Here is a 20,602-nt window from a genome sequence, read left to right as displayed (position 1 = left end):
TGTTGCTGTATGTATATTTCAAATTTAGCCTAGTTTTCAATTCAAATCAATTTTATTTATACAGCACTAAATCACAACAATAGTTGCCTCAAGGTGTTTTATCGTGTAAGGTAGACCCTACAATAATATATACAAAGAAAAGTCCAACAATCATATGATCCCCTATGAGCAAGGAGTTGGGTGACAGTGGGAAGGAAAAATCCCCTTTTAACAGGAAGAAACCTCAGGCCATCTTACGCGACCAGTTTTTTCTAAACAGATGCATATTTTGTGAAGCAATACCTGTAGATGTCCTGAACCTGAGGGTATAGTCCTCGCTGAACTCTGACGTCAGGATCACAGAGTCAATGTCAGATTTCACTAAGAAACAGGGGCCAGTGATATTGATAACTCCACAGAAGAGCTGCCAAAAGTACCAAGGCTAGCTTGAATATTTATCATTTGAAGTCATATCACACCAAAACAACAGTTTTGCATTGTTTTATGTTGTTTTATGTAATTTTATCTTTATTTTATAAGCAAACAAATGAATGTTTTAATCTTCCTGAGACCTTGAACTAGATCTTATTGTCCGTGTAAGCACTATGCGAGGCCATGGGGCTAGTATTGATCATAGAGTCGTAATTGTGTGACCCTAAAATGATGTTATTCCTTCTTAGACCTAAGTCACCACAGTGAAATGAGAAGTCCCACAAAACCATAAACATCTGTGCTGTTTTAACATAACAATAGCCACAGTGTCGGCTGCGTGTCCACGAAGAAACAATGTAATGTTGTGGCTGTGTCTGAGCCTTTAGCTGATGAAAATCCCCCTCCACACCTCAAGGCCCTGCTGTCCCAATCCCCCTCAGACGGCCGCTGATCGATTGCTGGTTGTTATTGACATGACACCTGCTGAGGCGGGCTTTAAGCCATCGAAAACCGATGTGGCAGATCAAAAATAGGACGCCGGCTTTCATGTTTGTAAACAGTATCGATTTGCATAATAACCTTAAAAATTAGTTCCCCGGATTAGGCAAGGACAAACCTGTTTCAGTGTTTGTTATGATGCCTCCAGCATATGCCTAATTAGAGAAAAAAAGGCAGAGGCTGTGATCGGCTTGACAAGTCGGTGCATCGCTGTCAACACCTTTTGCTTTGCCACTGTTAATGAAAGCCATTTTCCATTAAATAATAAAATAAAAAACACACCTCTAGACTTCTTGGCAGACAAAAGCGCTGATGCGTCACTTTTACACGGATGCAAATTATTGCTGCGTGTCACAATCATTTATTCATGAGGGGGCCTTCTATCCCTTGGCGGGTTTTTACCTGCGCCACGGAAGTGCACTTTCCTCCATTGTGCCACGGCGCTGAGAGAGATGTCAGACTCCCGAAGTGACGAGGAGACAGATGTACTGAAGCAACAACACAGGCGCTACTCACTTCACCAGACAGGTCCAGTTTAAATGCACTGAATTATGTATCTTAGCTGCTGACACAATCACAGAATTACTTGTCAGCGCTGAATATCTCCATTTTCCATCTCAGACAAACAGTGACCTAGTTGGCTCCCAAGGAGCGCTGATTAGCTGCAGATTCACAACTAATTATGACATTTACCGAAAGGCTGTTAACTGTTAGCACTATCAGCTGCACGGTGATGCCTTCAGTAAAGCGATTACTCGCATTGCAGTGCCTGACATTAAACCTGCAGCTCTGTAATTCGTGTGTATTTTAATACTTTTGCACTCCAGTGCTGCAGCACACAGGCATCACAACAAAAGATGCTGCAAGGCAAAGATGAAGGAGGCTTCTATTTTAACTCCCAGTTGTGGACATTTTTCGTATAATCCGTTGCAACAGTATCCCAGCAGAAACAATCCCCCAGTGTAAAATGCAAAAGATTTAAAAAAGTTTATGGAAAAATAAAAGGGCTAGTGGTGTCTGACAAGCCTTTAAATCTAGGACAGTCATCCCAAAGAGGAATGCACATACTCATTGTGGGAACATAAAAGCAGAGTTTTAACTGTGCTACAACAGAGATGGTGATGGTAGGCCATTAGCTGGATGCCATTCTTGCAGTCTGTGAAGACTTCTTTGGCACCCCACGTTTGAAAGATTTTGCTTTTGTTTTTTTTAACACCAAAAGCTTTTCTTACATATAAATAATACACATCTGGACAGAAAACAGTGGCGTAGCTAAACATTTATTTTAAGAAAAAAAGGAAAAGTTGTGGCAGGTAGATTTTTTTTTGATTAATTAATTAAACTTATAAGCATTTCATCATCTTATATGGGCACTGCCCTCAGTATTTTCACATCTAGAGACAGGATTATGATTTACTCTAAATCAGTCTTAGCAAGAACAATCCATGAAGGAACTGTGAGCAGCAGACAGGTGTTCACAGTATGAGAGACAGTTTATAGTAAAAAAAGAACCTTTGCAGCAACATTCAGAAAACCTCATGGGTAGATGTGGCAGATTACAACAGCCAGAATGGTTCTCCCAGACCAACCTTAAGAAAACAATACCATATGTGCAAGTTTATTTACGAAGTGTTGACACGAGGGCCTGAAAGAATTAGTATTCTGTTAGGTAAATGTTTTCCTCTGGGCTCTGTTTCTGCAACAGCTTACAGATGTTTCGGCCATGCAGAGAACACGAGGCTTTTCCCACCACGCCATGAATGAAAAAGCATGTTGAAGGTTTTGCTCCAGCCAAGCTCGGAAAGTGATCTACAACTTATACTCTGGTGCACTTCTGCTAAGTACTATATCCTGCACCGGCCAAGGTTTCATCTGACACAGACGCTATTTAGTGCCGCTTCCGTGAACTCCGGTGCATATTGTTCTGCACAGATTTGTAAAGCTGGCGACTCTCCAGCGACAGATGTACTGGCAGCAGCGCAGCAAAAACAGAACTTAGACTGCGCCGCGCAGGAGTGTAAAAATAATGCTGAATGAATTATAAGTCTGTTCACAAATTTGTAATCCAGGCTAATTTGTGTTGGTGTTAAAGAAGTGTTTATTGTGTAAAAGATTTTTTTTCTTCACAGTTTCTCTTTTAATCTCTTTTTCACTCCATCTCCCTCTCTCTCTCTCTTAAACACACACACAAACACACACATGACTGAGCGGTAAAAGCAAACTGAGCCAATCTTGTTTACAAGGAGTAGCGTAGGACTGCAGACTGCTGCTGCAGCTCAGCCCCAGCCTTGACTCCCATTTACTAGTGTAACAAACCATCAGGGAGGGGAACAAGGCAGGGGAAAACATTGTTATCAGCAGGCCAGATAAACCCCCTCCAGAGGTAGCGCTGATAGAGAGGCAGCCCTGCCGCTGGGCAAATAGAAAGATCCTATCTGGTCCTTGCACTGAGCCGGCCAATCAGCCCAGCGGAAGCACTGAGGCTTTCTCGAACAGGGGAGATGTGTGGCGAGAGGACACCAGACGATCACCAGGTCTGCTCTTTTTAGATGGACATTTAGAGGAGGAGCTGAAGCTCAGCTGTCTACTAGAGATGGCTGAGAGGAGAGAGACCTCGGCTGGAGCTGAAGAGCTCTGCGATGGGCGACCCGGGTGTAGAAGATCAGGTTGGGGTTGAAGGAGGCTGCTTTTATAGATGGAAAGGCTCGAGTGTGGATTTTTAAAACCTGACCTGGTGACCAGGATCAAATGTTCATTTTAACACTGTGTTGATTGACTCTTTGTGAACGATGATGATCGATTAGAGTTCAAGCTCAATCTTCACATATGGGATTACTATTTGTAACAGCAGAAGGGTTTGCAATAAATGAAATAACAGTAGTTACATTAATTTTATAATCTGCTGAAATTTATGAGGTTTATAAAGAATAATGATGTTAAATTACAGAGTGCTTAAATGAACTTAACGTGCTCAGGTATCATCAAAACATTATTACCACTGATTGCTAGAACTGCACCTATTATTTTCCAGTGAATACATGTCCAGGGCTTTCTTGGACATGTGCTTCTCGGTGTGTAACATTGTAGGCATGGTGTTTTCCAGTTACAGTTACTTACTTTTAGAGTAAGTGAACTCAACCTGACAGTAAATACTGACATTATAACAAGTGAACCATGTGGTAAATGGAACTCCTACTCATTCACCGATTCAAAGAGTATAGGGTCATATAAAGTCTGCGTAAACTTAAACCCGTTTTCTTCTTATTCTTGAATTTAATGACAGTTTGGAAACAACATTGTAGTGCCACCAACTGAAATGGAAGGTAGATCAGGCCTCTACCTATAAATATGCTATTTTAATAATAATGAAAAAAGAGCAACTCAGCTGTTTTGGAATTTTGTTTAGTTTTTTGTTTGTTTGTTTTCATTTTTAAATGGCTGAACCGAGGTAGTATGTACGTTATCATTACCTTGTCTTCAACAGCTCCAAATTATAGTTATGTTAAATTTTTCAGATGAATCAAGGAGAAATTCAGCAATGAACGGGAGAAATTGTTGTTTAGTGGTGGTAGTGCCTGCATCTACCTGCAGAGAGCATCTACTGATGGATGCAGTGTACAAAAATGCGGTACACCTGGTCTGTGTGCTAGATGAAGATGAGCTGAAGTGAAGCGAAGCGTTAAAAACAAAGTTTCAGCATCATCCATGTCAAGCACCGTGCGTTTGAAAACCCCTCTCTGTTATTCACTTATGTGTGGTGGATATACATACATACATATATATATACATACATATATATATATATATATATATATATATATATATATATATATATATATATATATATATATATTGTTCCTTTTATGTCATAACATAATTTTACTGTTACCTTGACAGTTACTTTGACTGTGCTGCTGTAGAAGTGTGCACCCAGAATTCAAAGAGTAGAAATGGCTAATACAGGGTTTGATTGTGCTTTGACCCATTGGTAATGCCTTAGGGCTCCAGTATGAGGAATCTCAGCTCAGTGGTAATCTCTTCACTCATCTCCTCTCTGGTTTTCCCCGATGAAGGTAATTACCGCACAAAAAGCACGATAAGTTTAGCAACATGTTGTGGTTAATTGTTACTTCTTTATGTTCACTCATTTATGCGAGAAGGTGGTGAATTTTTGACATTTTTTGCCGAGCACTTTCAGAGAAACTCGCTGTGGAAGCTAGCTTTTGGTATTGTCTCACTATATTGTATGACAGTTATTCTGCCATTGTTTGCATTTAATTTAGCTACTGAAAGCGGTACAGTACTTAAAAAAATTACCATTTACTGTGAAAAGTCCGTTAATATGTTAGCTAAAATACACAATGTGTTTACTTCACGTTACAGTTCATGTGCGCTAGCTAACAAGGTAGAAGAGAAAAGAAGGATAACTTTGTTTGAAAACTGTGATCCTGAGACTAAGTGTATAGATACAGAGAAAACTTGGATTTGGTTGAAGTATTTGTGACTGAAACCTGAGAGGTGTGCAGCTCTTCATTCATCTCTCTTCACTGTTTAAGGCAGGGGCGTCAAACATAAGGCCCAGGGGGCTTGAATCGGCCAGGCAAAGACTAATTCAACTTGATGGCTTTGGAAAAAGTGAGTGCATAAATTTTGGACTTTTTACTGTTCTTTTCTTCTTATAAAGACCTTTCCCATTGCCATTCATACTACAACAACGTAATTAAGTAACAGTTAAACAATTACAGAAAAATCTCTTTTTTTAAAAATTATAAACTATAGAAATGTATGACTGCAGTAAAAATAAAAAAGATTTTTCTGTGAATTAACAAAGTATTTGTGTCTTATAATTACAGGAGAACTTTTTCTGTAATTTTACAGTTATTTCTTACAATTTAAGCCCAAACCGGTAAATTCACTAGTCCAGTGTTCTGACAAAACGTCCTACTTTGGCTAAATGTCCTACCATAAGTAGTTTATGTACATTTCTGCTGTCACAGAGTAATTCCAGCACAAATGTAAGTAGGTATGACGGTTTGCCACTTAACCTTGCCCATCAGAGTATGTCATGTCAATCATCCCCACGGATTATCCAGACATCAGAAAGGAGCACAGCAAACAGCTGAGGTGTTGCTAGACTGACGTAAGTGTTCTGAAGTTAGCAAAGTGACCACTAGGGGGCAGAAAAAGCCAGTTAAGTTCGATAAAACGTCATTGCAGCGCTTATGCTAACTCTTCCGCTAACGCTGAATTTAAATTGCCACCGAATCTGGTGACTGTAGACAGCTGGTAAACTACACGATGCACTTTAAATCTCAGGTCTAGGAAAAGAGTATGCTACTAATAAAACACGTGGTCAGTTAGTCTCACATGTAGTAAAGCACCTTGAACAGGGAAGAGTTGGCTACCCTAGAAGATGAAGGTATGTCAGTCCTTCTTGATGTTCAGGACATCAGAAGCAAGGTACAAATGGATAAAAAGTTCTGGATCAAACTGGGCAGGAACAGCACCCAGAGGGAGGTAGAGGCATTAAGGTTGGTACTGAAAGAAAAAAAGAGAATGCAATGCATGACCTGATGAGGAATAACCTTCGTGCCTGTTACTCCAACACTACCAAACAGATATAAGGCCAAATAAGGACGTCCAGACAAAAAGATAGGCTCACATCTGGCCAGTCAAATTAAAAATTGGCCCATTAAAGGCTATCCAGAGTCAGAGATACTGTAATTCATGCCAGACTCGCTTGTAGTTTTGATAGAATACACAAAAAAGCTGTCTTGATGTTTACTGCCCTAAAAATTTACGATGTTATTCCACCGTCCTTGCTGTAATTGTCATTTTCTAACGTCTCCCTGCTCAGTGGAATTTATACCTCATTTCTGAGTAACGGCTTAGCAGACGTTCTGACATCTTTCATAACTGACCTTAAAATTCTTTCCTTTGGCTGCAGGTATTGTGACAGAGCTAGAAAAGGTGTGATAAGTTGTTTTCACATCGCCGCTAAATAACAAATCCAATGCTTCTCATGAGAACCGTTTCTTTCGTTTATAGCGCACTTTTTTTATCTGTATTTTCCGATGTGTGCGATCAACATTCCTCACTTCCCCTCTTAGCCCCTCTCGTCTGTTAGATACACTCAAGACCAAAGGTAGAAATTAAGTAGTTATTTCATCTCTTATTTTCCTTGAAAAGCTATATTGAGTGTAACACAACCTTTTTTTTCCTGCCTACTTCTCTGTGATTCATTTAAAAGCACTTTTCTATCATCTCATTCAGCTCTGACTGAAGTCAGCCTTGCGACACTATTCAAAAGGGCCACTTCCTGAAGTTGCAGTGATTGTACTTGAGTAAAATATTGCTGCACTCTCTCCACCTCTGTTCAGCAGTTTGATATGTGGTGGTAGCGAGAGGCCAAGATCCTCTATGACAAGCAGGAGGCACATTTCAAGAAGCAGAAAGGAGGGCTGCAGGGTGAAGAGGCTACAGCTGTCATAGCTCATCTTAATGGCATACTGGAGTGTGCGCACACATATGCACGTCGCCACGCGCAAAACCTACACACACACAGACACACACCTACAAATACGGGGTAAATGAGGAAGCTTTGGATGTATGGGTCGGCCTCGCGCGCATAGAAACTGTAGTCTCTCGTTCTCACACGTATACAAAAATATGCAGGAAATGAGGAGGGGAGGCTTTGGAGGTACATGCACAAGTACCCATGCATGTGAATGCATACTCCTGCAGACATTCAGATGGAATCACGTAAACACACGTTTGCTGGATACGTACACAGATGTACACGCTCTCGCGCGACATGAATATGTATTCCGTTCGCATTAAGGAGAAAATACACAGCCATACGCATGGAAGACACATACTGTATAGCGCACAGACACACCTTCACACAGCCAGCATTGCCTGTGACAGATGTTGGCAGGAATATTGCCAGCAAGAAAGCTCTTTCATTTCTTTTTATTCTCTCTGTATTTTGGCATGCCTATCTCTGTACACACAGTGTGGCCATGTCACTGAAGCTGTTTCTTTTTCTCTTCCAGTTCCTCTGTGCACATTTCTTTTCTCTTCTTTTTCCCCTCTCTCGCTCTCTCCTCCATGTTATCATCATGAATTTGAAGTCACTTGTGCCAAGAGAGATTAGAAGAGAAACGGACAAAGCGAGGGGGACATTAGCAAAGATATTTTTGTCAGTAATGAGCTAACTCTTTGTTATGTGCTGGGCTAAGGAGGTCTAATGATGACGTTTGTACCAAGAGGAAGAAACTGAGTCTCCAGAGTCCACACACACACACCCACACACACACACACACACACACACGCGCGCCTGAAATCATGGGCTTTGGTGAAACTCTTAACTCTATTCAATTATGCAGATGAGCCCATTGGGCGAGTGTTGGTCGTCACTTTAATGATGACGTGGGTAAACAGACAGCTTCCTTTTCTGTCTTTAAGAGTCCCAGCCCACCCCCACTGCAAGCCCCTTATTGCTTATTTTGCACCCGCAAGAAAGTTAATTGTCTTAGTCTTTAAAGGGGTATCAGCTGTCATGCCACTGACAAAGACATAAAGAGAAGGGAAGACAGAAGAATGTGAAGAAAAGAGAGTTAAGAGAGGTTTATTTTTTGCCTTCCAGGCTGATGGCTAAGAATCTCCTAAGATGCAATCATGAGATTTTGATGCAGGATGAGACATGATCAACCTCTCCAGGCAAAACCTCTTTGGAGATTTTTCTCTGTTCTCCCCAGTGGCCACCGGGTGGCAGAAGAGCACAAGGAACGCAGAGCTCTTTGAAACTGCTCGTGTTCTCATACCACAGAGGAGTAGAAGAAGCTTTTCCCCCTATGAGCAAACCAACTGCAAAAATAAAAAATAAACTACCCCAGCAGCCCAAAATTATTGTTAAAGTTACAGATATGGTTCATGATCACATGGCTGCAGCTGTACACATGCAAGTGCATTAAAAGGCAAACCCTTTATTCTTCTTAAAAGGACTCTTTGTGAAAAACGAGTTGGTGAATTGCTATAATGAACTAAAGTAAAGGCAGAGTCAAGTAAAAGTGTTGGAGGACTGAGATGATGAAAGGCATAATTTAAAGAATTTGCAATATTCAATAACAATTCATTGCATTAAGGCGAAAACAAGAAATAGACTGGCTTGCTCATAGCAGGTGAGGATAAAAGTTATCTAAACTAGCTCACATTTCCATAAATTTTTTAACTACCAAGTGTTTTTTTGTTTTTTTTTAAACAAACACATTGCACATGGTGTTTTATTTGACTCTGTGCAGTTATGTGCACGATTTGCATCTGAGATCTAGTTAAATGTCTTTAGATTCAGCCATATTTGTCTTCCACATTTCTCTAAAAAGAAACTGCCTGAATATTAACGCTTAGAAACATAACAGTTAAATGCACAATTTGATGACACTGACAACATGTAGCTTGTTCCCTTTCAGATAGTGTAGACATAGTGTAACATTTTGGATGCATCCGCGTGAGTATTTGTGTGAATTACGTGTGTGTGTGTGTGTGTGTGTGTTTCCAGGAACAAACACAAAGGAGAGACATTAAAGAATGGCTACATATTGCATAATAATTGTGTCTGACTGATGCATTGTCTTGATTTCTTAAATTTTCATCCTCGCCTTTAGGTAGGCACTGATCAGCCAGCATATCAAAGTAAGAACATTATTTGGAAAACATCTTTTTCTATAGTGATTCTTTGTCTTTCTACTGATTGCACACTAGATGCCCTGAGCGCTTGTGACTGAAGACAAATTAACTTGGGAATGATTGTCACATCAAAGTCTCTCCCCATGCTATTCATTTAAGACTCTGGGCATCAAGACCAAAGTTGTGTCCTCAAAGTGAGGAGGGAAAGAAAAAAATAGCTGGCGTTGGCAGTGGCTTCATATTTTAATTTTTATCTTTTTGCTTGTTCCAATTGTTTGCCCACTTGTATTTTTCCAGTCTGCCCACAGGAACTATGGCCACTGAATACCAACGGTCACCACAATTCACCCCTTTTAGACGTTAAGTAGTCAAAGATGAAGGCCACGCATTTTTCCTCTACAAAGGCGCGCTGTATGACGGTGTTGTTACTCTTTGTGCTCGCCAGTACAGAGGATTCTGGGTAGAATAAACTCCTTGAAAACTGTCCTCATGTTGTACTTTGGTGTAGTGTCAGATCAGGTACAAGCAGGGATTATTTTGCAGCTGAAAAATACCTCCTTTCTCTCTGGTCATTTTGCATCTGTGACTTTGGACATTAAATTTTACACTACGCTTAGGTGGTAGATGTGAAGCCATACACAGCACCCAGATTTGCATCACACACATACTTACCCCCCCCCCCCCCCCCCCCCCCACACACACACACACATTGAAAACAAGCCTCTAGGGAACAAATACTAAGTGAAAACATGTAGGTAAGCTAGACAAACTGCGGGAGAGTTGTGGCCATTGTGAGCCTTTATTGGACGCCATCTTCTTGTGATGTGACAGGGGGTCCATGCCTCATCTCTACACCGTGCATCTCAGCACACTCAGCGGGGGGCTCGCGCTCCCCTTCTCCCCGGTGCCACTGCCAGCCGTCTCTGCCGAGGTGGTGTGCTAATCATTTAAACAGCCCAATCAAAGGCAATGCGATGTTTCACACACGGGAGAAAAAAGGAAGGGAGGAAAGTGATTATTAGTGTTTGGGAGAGGCAGCCAGAGTGATTGAGCTGAAGGGGGACTTTGATTTTAGGGCCTCTTGTTGTTTTTTCCGAATGGCATTGGGTTTAGCCACCAGGCTTCAGGAATCTGGTGAGCTGTCAGCGAATGATGGTTAACTTTTGTTTTAATTTTTTATTTAATTATTTTTTTAATATACCAAAAGCCATACACAAAAGAGATTCAGTCTTAACAATTTATTGTACTAAGCAAGTCACAGAGTCTGTTCTTTTGAAGGGAAGAAATTAGGTTTGGTCTTTTTGGGATTTTGTGTTTAAAAATTTTTTTTCATTGTTTTTGTTTTTATCCGGCACCGGTTTAGAAGAAAAGTCCAAATTTTGGAGGGTAGAATTTGAAAAGAAAAAAGAAAGTGACTTTGAAAATCACTTCTAACGAGTTGTTAAAATAGTTAATGTTGGGATTTCGGTTTGTTGTTAGGCTACATTCAAATCAGTATCTGGGATGAGAACATCCGCACGTGCACGTGTGCACACACAAAGACACACACACACACACAGAGGCAGCACAGTAGAGATGAATCACCTTGGCTTGTCAAGAGGTTGGTTAATAGACACATTTGATGTCACTCAAAGCCCACTGGTGTTGAAAGGGTTTTGTTAGTGTGTTGATATCACCTCCTGTGCATAAAGCTCCACTTAAAACAATAAATAGCAATGAGTGCATCCAAAGCCCCTGCAGTTTAGACTATATTCCTTTGATACTGGATACCTATTACTGTTGGCTTTATCTAATGGATTGGATTCCCACACCTCATCCCTCCAGTGTTTCAAAGCACTGAAACCTTCAAATGTAATGTGTTATCAGCACATTAGCTGCTCTAAAACCACTATCAGTGGCTAATGTTTCTGCAGGGGACAGTGTAACACAGTTTGAAAAACAGCAGCGACCTATCAACTCTGCTTACTGCCCTCACTGATTTCATACCATGCACTTTTTTCCCCCCCTAGCTTTATTTTATTTTTGGACACTCAGATTAATTAAAGAGTGCATCTCTTTTTCTGCCAGAAAATATTAATCCATCTTAAATTTGTTATGTGTGTTTGGTGTTGGACAATCTTTGCAAATATTTTTTTTCTTCCTTTTTCTAAGAAAGCTGCAGGATCCTCATCTCACGAAACACATGTTCTGATCGGAGAAACCAAATGAAGTCCCTAAACAGCAGTTTGACACACATAACAGATTCCTCACATAGTTTGAATTTCACGTTTTTTTTCTTCTTTTTTTTGCTGGCCTTGCTCTTTAGTTTATTACCTGCCTGTCTCTCGGAAAAGAAATACAATCCAGCAGTATTAAGATAGTCATACCAGCTTCTCAGTTTGACAGTTCATCAATTAGTAGCTGGGTAGTTGTAACAAAAAACAAATAAATAAAAGAAAACACACATTTTGGAAGCCGGCAGCTTTAAGAATTCACATCTGCATTGTCCATTCCCCAGGACAGTTTCCAAAAACTTTCACCGGAAAGCATCTGGATTAACTGGAGGAGCAGCAGTAACTGTTTTTATGGTCGGTCCTGTCAGCTCTCCTCCCATATCTTTGATTGATCAGATGGTCATACATTGGCTTAAGTGCTAGCTATAATTACTGCTTGGTTTGACAATCGGTTGCTCAACTCCAATTTCCAGGAATTTAAATTCGCTTTAGTGTTTCTTCTGTTTGTGGCCTTCAGTGAATCTGATTATTTGTTTAAAAAGTGGTTTAATTGGAATATTTTTTAATTGAAAGGTGACATATCAGATAAAAACAATAGCAGCTTTGGCAATAATCAAATTTGAGTGAAAAGCCTGTTAGCATTTTAGCATAAAAATGCTCCACACGGGTTCTTTTTCCACTAAAATATCAGTACTTTCTATATGTCTAAATATGGCACAGGTCTTACCAAATTCAAAAATATGAAGTTATTCTCTGAGAAAATCCCAAAAAACAATCCAAAGATAGACGTCGGAGCAGATTTGTAGTTGTCTTTTAAAATAACGTTGAACAAACAAGGCTGTCAGTTTGTGCAAACTGCTATACACAAAGTGTTCTCTTTTCATCCGACGTGTCACACCAGATCATAGTTTAACATCACATTAGTCGGAAGCATGTTCAATTTTAGTTTCTGCTCCGGATTCCAGCTGTTTAAACGCTGGGCCCGTTTAAACTGTGTCAGCTGTTAATGACCGTCTAACGCCGTGTCATCCGCTGGTCTCAAACACATTTAAGTACACAGCACGCACATTAAATTGTTCACCACCTGTAATTTTCCCCGAAGGGAGGCAAATGTTTCACATGTTGTCTGATTTTGTCGCGGTTTACCACAAATATGTTTCACTGAGACGCCGGAGCAGGTCTCAGTTTGGCTCTCGACTGTATGCATCTATACGTCCCTCCTCTTTATGTCTAAAAGAGGAGAGGTGGAAAACAGCTCTGCGCCCTCCAAGTTTAGCACCACTCTGTACTTTTGGTTAGGCCTGAGTGGGCCCTCTGATTTACTTTGAAATGCTCCAATTAAAATAAAGGCTAATTGTTAGTTTGTGCCTTCTTTTTTCCTCAGACAGGAAAATCCTCTCTCTCCTCTCTATAGGGCGTCACATCCCAAATTATGCATTGTGTACGTCTGAATGTGTGCATTATATACATATATATATTTATCCCTGTGCTAGAATTGCCATTAGGCGGTATGGAGTACATGTCAGTTCTTGCATGATAGCAGGGTTAGTTGTGCTGTGTGTATGTGTCTAGTGAACTGCATATAGAAAACGTCTGTGACTGTGCTGCAGCAAAGCAGGCGTGCATCTCCGGCAGCAGCCACCAAACAGCTCCTGAAGGGGCAGTCAGGCTGCAGCTGTTTGTTTATTTAGCTCTAACTTGTAATTACGTCTCCGACAGACGGCACCACGTAGAAAAGACATATTTGGCCCCACTCAGCAGCCAGTTGTCAAAGGGCGGTCGCTGTCCCGTTTGATTACAGTTGTGCATTGTAGCCGTGCCATCCCGATGGCTTTGGGAGAGAAGAACCACAATATCACTTAAGAGGCAATTATAAGTGACTCCACTGTTCTGAATGTGTTAATATGAGGTATTATTTCACATGACAGAACAACACTTTCATTTTAAATGGGTATGTGTTAAGTTTCAACTAAAGCACACAGCAGAAGCGCACCAGAGTAAATGCCAGCACAGGTCCAGCAATTTGAAAATGCTTTGTCCGGGTCAAGGATGATTTCTGCTTATCATACAAACTATATGGAAATGTCCCCCTGGTAGCACGGATGCTTGCTGCGCTTCTTCATTTGGCATTCATAAGCAGTTGTGACGACCTCATCAGTTAGATGGAGCTGACTCCAAGACGGAGACAACAAAACCGCAGACCTCAAAATGAGAGGAGCAGGAAGACAGAGACTCCACTTCACAGGAAGCGTGCAAACTGAACCGAATTCTCCCTCTCTCTCTCTCCCTCTCTGTCTCTCCTCCTTTCTTCCCTCCCTTTTTCTTCACTCGCTAGTTTAAAGTTGTCCTGGCTTTTATTTTGAGAAATATTAATTTGGTAGAAGAGTGGTGTCGTATCTGAAACACAACACAGAGAAAGAAAAAAGAGAGAGGGAGAGTGAGAAAAAAGGGGGGAAAGAGGGGAGGGGGGAAAAAAGAGGCGCAATGCGTGCACATTTCTCTCGCTTGACGTTTTGCTGAAGTTTGTACGCCACTTGAGCCCGCCGTTTCCCTCGCTAATGATACCAGCGGAGCCTCTCTGGGGAATGGCGTCCGTCGTGCGCCTGGCTTTCACATTTCCAGCACCAGGTATTTTGGGATACGAAAGCGGGGACTATGAGGCACATCATTCCAAGAGCTCATCTGGTTCTTTCTCTCTGTCTCCCTCTCTCTCTCTCCTGCTTCCTCTCTCCTCTCCAATCGGCTTCACTCCTCTCCTCTTTCTTGTTGTTGTTGTACTTCTGCATACGCAGACATTCTCTGTCCCACTGTAGTTCTCTGTCTTTCTTTCTTCCTCCCTCCCTTTCTCTTTCCCTCTTACTTTTTGATTTGGTAAGGATGATTTCAAGTGTGGAGGGGAGGAAAAAATGCATGCACAGGAGAGGGAAGAAATCTTTTTATTAACTTATTCATTGTATGTGAAATCAAGAGGATTTTTCCTTTCTCCCCTCCGCTCCCTCTCCCCCTTCCTCTTGGTTAAGGCAAATGAATGTTTAAAGAGGTAATTTACTGGGCCCTGGCAGGATCTACATTGTGTATTACACAAACAGGCAGCAACAAAAGGAAATTCTAATCTAGACAGTAACACGACTGCACAGAGGATCCTCGGCAGGGGGTCTAGATGAATTATACAACAATCTGTGTTCTCCCTCGTTTAATTTAAAGGTCTGTTTTCAAGGCTATCACCAGCTCCCACTTCAGAGGAGAGACTTGGCCCACTGAGGTCAAGCCTATATTGACAAATATCAAGAGGCAAGAAAGGAGTGCCCAAAACGCAGATATGAATAAGTAAAGGCAAACAGATAAGCAAATGTAAATCTATAAGGCAGAGGGGAGGCAAAAAGACAGGCATGCGCACGATGTCTGCCTCCCAGACGAGGCATGTGAAAGCATTCGTTTATAAATGGGGGGGGGGATTGTTTGTTTGATGGCGCTGCTTGGCTGTCAGGGTCTCTTAGTTTTCATGTGGATTTACTGTAAGGAAGGTGTCATCGCTGATGGTCTGCAGCGCATGGAGGCCGATCGCCTCCCCTGCCTGCCTCCGTGCATTAATTTGTTGAGATGCTGCTTCCAGAGATGGATTGAGGCAATATCGTGAATTTTGGTTACATAATAGCCATGTGATCATGCCAGGTACCTCATGGTTCTTTTATTTTTAACCTCCACTGATGTAGTTTCAAGTAACTCTGAATGATGTCCGCCTAAATCTTTGAACTAAAATATCCTTAGAAGAACAGCCCCCCTGCTGGACATATTTTCCTCTCTCTTTCTCCTCCTCAACCGTCTCTTTTTCCTTTCTCGCGTTTCAAAAAGAGCGCCAGGTGGTGACAAAATTGCCCAACCACCCAGTGTCACCTCGTGTCGCCACTGATTTTCCTCATAGGTCAGTGGGAGCCACATACGGCAACCTCCCCCTGCCCTCTCCCAGTCCATCATACCTTGGACAATCAACAGGTCACAACCCCCAACCCTTCCCTGTGGCTCACCACCAGCCTCCTTCTGACAGGATGAGTTTGACCTTTGATCCCTCGAGCAGACAGCTCAATCTGCTTTTTATGGCACCCGTCATAGCAAAGAAAAGAGACCACAGCCACATCAGATGGTCCCAGGGAAATAAACACTGGCAGCTTCCTTCTTTTTCATTGTAACCCTTTCTCAGTCACATGCACTCAGTGTTAGGCTTTGAATTAACAGCATGACATTGCAAAGCACTTTGGGCATTTACACGTTGTCCTTACATATTATTCGCTTCCTTTATTTTCTCAGCTCATCATCAGTGTTCTTTAATAGTCAGAAGCTTGTGGAGCTTTTATTTTTGCGTGCTCGTACCTCGAAAGTCATAACCCAGTGCTGAAGAATGTGATCTGATTGAGGAGGCATTTAAAAAAAGAAGAACTCTGATGCAAATTTGGCCCCTAGTTCACAGTAGAGCTGCCAGTGATGTTTGCTCCCTTACGTCCTCTGTGCTCCACCGCTGATTTAACCTCCAGGGATGAGCAGCCAGTGATCACAACGCTCAGAGGAAGTTAGCGGCCTCCACTCTCCAGAGGCCAGCACTTCCTCTTGATTTCGCCTGTTCTGTCGAGAAAGAAAAGGAAGGTAAAGATAAAAAAAACACCCCTGCTAAGCCGTGTGTGTGGGCTTCACACAACTCTAAAACTGCGTCATCAGCACAAAAGATGAAACTCACAGTATGTGTGTGTCTTTGCGTGAGTGCATGTGTGTGCATGTGTGTATTTTAGGCAAGGTGCCTGCCCTGGAGCTAGATAATGTGAACAGAAGCAGATGGGGAAACTTAAACGCACACCCACTAGGGTATAGCAGAGCTGGCACAAAGTGAGAAGAGGTCTTAGAACATCTCCCAGCCCGAGTGGATGCCAACACTCTCGCTATCACTGAGACTGGATGACAAAGAGAGTGAAAAAGAGAGTGAGAAAGAGAGTAAGTGAGAAATAGAGGATTTGTGGGGTGTGTGTCTGTGTGTTTTCTACAGTACCTCTACTTTTTGTTCTTTTTGCATATTTGTTCTTTTTGCATATTTATTCCTTTTACGAAACTATTGGCCCTCTGTCCTTCTGTTTTGCGTCTCATCTGCTGCGCACCAACACTAGGTGTGTCGCACTTTGAGGATGCCTTTCTGCATTCCACATATTTTGCGTATCGTTTTATAACATTTAAAATGAAATGAATTTAAAAGTGGACGTGCTTCGAGGCCACAATCGTTTGCAGGACGGAAACAAAAAAAGGCAAAAGGAAAGACACATAAAGGGTGTCCCATGTTTGTTTACAGTGCCACGAAATTCTGGATCAAAGGAACTTATGTTTTATAATAGCTGATACTCGGGCGCTTGATTGATTAACCCCACATGAGAGAAGTAATAAGATTTCAAACAGTCCATCATTGCAAACATAAGTGCACCAAGCACTTGGGCCTTGCAGGAATTCACCATCTGCCTTGTAGATATTAGCAATTAATATGCAATAAAAACCCTCCCATGCAAACCCGATGAGGAATAAATGTGTCAGTGAAGAAATGCATTCAAAAAGAAACATACAGGCTTAGTTATATTTAAGGTTATGGACTTGATAGATCAACATCCATTAAGTTTTCATCATTCCAGCATCCACAAGGGTTTACAGACACTCAGAAAACACTACCAAGTGTTTAATATTAGTAAACACAAGTTTGCTATTTCTCTGAAGATTCTGAGTGTCTTTACGTAGGATTTTTAAAAAATCACAGCTGGTACTGCGATAGATAAAGATAAAGATTACAACATAACAGTGCTGACTTTTTTCCTCTTTTTTTCTGCACAATTTTTTAAAAATCATGACATCCAGACTCTAAAAAGGGAGACCTCCTAAATCACTCCGACTCCGCCTGTTTGACAATCACGCAAGAAGCACTTGTGCCAAACCTTAGTCATGCGTCACATTTCGCAAACCATCTAACTCACTTGGGACCAATCTGCTTAGGCTCATAAATCAGCTCTGGATCTCCGCATAAGCCAGTCGGGGAAGGCCAGGGTGAAAAACGGGGCCAATGATTCCTCTCCGCCGCAATGAGATGCACATGTTGCTGCCTGGTGGGTGGGAGCTGGAAAGGTCAGAGGGGGTGTGTAGGTTAATAATGAGGTGAACTTGATCTTCTCCAGTCCCAGAGAAGACCAGTCACTCTTTCCCCCCAGAGGGGAGGAAGACGATTATCTCAGCAATGTAAGAAGAGGAAAGTGATGAGGGAGAGAGTGGTAGTGGCTCTAAACTGCTGGGTCAGATCATGGTGGTGAGATTACAGATAAATGGTTTATTAGTATTGATAGCAAAGGTAGTAAAAATCCTAGTTGTACTGGCAATATTAAGAGGAAGACGTTAAGGTGGACTATACATATCAGTGCTAAAAGTGGCCATTGTTTCAAATAATGAGGTCAGCACACGGAAATCTACAAATGAAGACTATTTTGGACTACATTGACTCATGGAAAGCTGTTCATTCAACAGTATGTACACATTATGGTGCCAGAACTTGCCTTTTCTTTCCAACACCTCATTACAAACCCTTTTTAATACTTGACACGCTTAAGAAGCATTACACTGGACTCAAATGTTGCACAACCAGCAGCTGTATAAGGGCTGTCTGCACACACTTGCTGTAAATAAAAATGTTGTATGTATATCTTTAAAACTTATAACTATATCAAGCTCATACTGGATTTTTACTGAATTTATTGTCAGGGATAAAGATTGTACCTGACAATTTTATGTTTAAACCATCTTAATCAAGACATTACGTGCTCCTTAATTATTTTGTGCTTGCTGTTGATTTTTCTGCCATGCATGGTAAAATCAGAAGCCAGCTGAGCATAGTGCTAAGTAGGATTTAGGAAACTAGATCCTGATCCCCTTGGGCACACTGTTCCAAAGCTTAATGGTCCCGACAGAAAAGACTTTTAACACTCTTGACCTCAAGTCTAGACTTCCTTGACTAGACTAGAGTTCCTCTTGCACGTGTCAGTCATTAAAACATTAAACGGGAGCAACTCAGGTGCAGCTATTCTTATCCTCTTCATTAGATAAAACTAAAAAAATATGTGAATATGCATAACTGAGCCACAGTATTAAAATGATCTTGATGTCTTGGATCATTTAATCGCAATGCATTGTAGCACCTTTGGTCATTAATGTGGACTTTGACACCTACCACTTGTCTAAAAAGCATGAAGCTGTTCCACCAGTAGGACAGTGTACCCTGTATTTTCTCAAGAACCGCTCAAAGAAGGCTGGAGGAATAAGACAAAGAGACCAAGTGGTTGTACCAGCCTCCAGCTCTCCAGATCCCAATCAGATCAATAAGCCACAGTATGCACCTAAACAAGTCGGACATACCCGATCCCCACCAACCAAGCAACCCACAAAACCCAAAGGGTCCCAGTGCTATACATGACAGGTCCGGTGTCTACCTCCTACAGCTCAGAGCTGTTACACTTCAGTCACAATAGAGTAAAAATAGGACAAAACCTCCCTGTAACTAAGAAAAATGGGTGGTTGCTCGATATTTACACAGAATTTTTTTTTGCAGTCAGAGAGTGAATGCAAGTAGTTGCAGTAGCTAAGTGGTCTCCCAAAGGTTGAGCATGCAACACCCTCAACTTCTGGGCAACCACTTTTAGTTGTAAGGTGATTTCACAGGTCGCCTGGTAGGAGGCAACCTGTGCAAAAAGCTGAGGTCGAACTTACACTAGCAGATTTATAAATGCAGACAGATTGCTAACACGTTCCAATCAGCCTGTGTCAGCCCGCATTGATGAGCGCAATTTACCGTAATACAATCATTTGGAAACTGGTTGCCAACTGGTTGCATTCTGGTTATATTTTTATATAAAACCAAGGTTACTAGGCTCCTGTGTCATTTTGTAGTTAACTTTTTAACTAATTATGTTAATGTGAAAGTTCTGTTTGATGTGGATTTCTTTGTATGTAGATGTCGACAGATTTAGAATTTACAATGACAGATTTTCTGAGAGATTTTCACCAATAGATCAGCTAATCACTGTATTATTACAAATCTCCAAATTACCAACTTGACCCCATTCAATCTCCATCTTATTGTAACTTTATTGCTGTCTTGATGCACCAAAGTTGCTTTGAAGACTGCAGCTGATTGTGTGGTTGCAGACTTGGTCCTTATCTTCAAAGCAAACATTTCAGAGGCAACAAGATAGCGACTTGATTACACACGGTCACACCAATTTTGAACGTGCTACACTCTCCAGCCTGTGACTTTAGCATTAGGGAGAATTACAGAATATTTAGTATGTGAGGATAAACCATGATCCAGGTGGTAGCTTTGATGGAGTGTATAAGAGTTTCATGACAACTTGTGTAACATTTTGTGGGAATATTTTAAGATTGAATTTTGGCTTGTTCAGATGTAAGCTGCATTAATGAGCTTGTTCCAGCTGAATGCTTAAAAAAAGTTTAGGGAATTGTGCCACTGGGTAAAAAGCTGTTTATAGTAGATAACGAAAAGTTAGCACTAAACACTTAAGGGGCTCTTTGGGAAATTTAGCAAGGATAACATCTGCTGGTAAGTTAGAGAATCTTATTTGAGAATATTTTTAAGAGCTAGAGCAGCACTGAGGTCAAAACTGCCCAACAGCTGTGAAGTTACAGATAGCAGGTCAACAAGCGAACGAAAGAGCATGCACAGCATAGGCTATTTGGGGGGGAAAAATCAGTCTTCTGTATTCTGTTAA

General features: G+C 41.4%; 1 long non-coding RNA gene across 1 annotated transcript in view; it reads left to right on the top strand.

Moving 5' to 3' along the window:
• The first annotated feature begins 5,468 nt into the window (after positions 1 to 5,468).
• Positions 5,469 to 20,602, top strand: part of LOC309713545 — a 44,834-nt gene continuing 29,700 nt past the window's right edge. Inside the window, exon 1 of the long non-coding RNA XR_014278603.1 lies at positions 5,469 to 5,544. This is a non-coding gene — a long non-coding RNA (uncharacterized lncRNA). The remainder of the gene's footprint in view (positions 5,545 to 20,602) is intronic.

The sequence above is a fragment of the Aulonocara stuartgranti genome (assembly GCF_965226115.1).
Source record: "Aulonocara stuartgranti genome assembly, chromosome: 8".
NCBI lineage: Eukaryota > Metazoa > Chordata > Actinopteri > Cichliformes > Cichlidae > Aulonocara > Aulonocara stuartgranti.
Note: the sequence above shows the minus strand (reverse complement) of the source record. Positions and strands in the feature narration are given on the sequence as shown.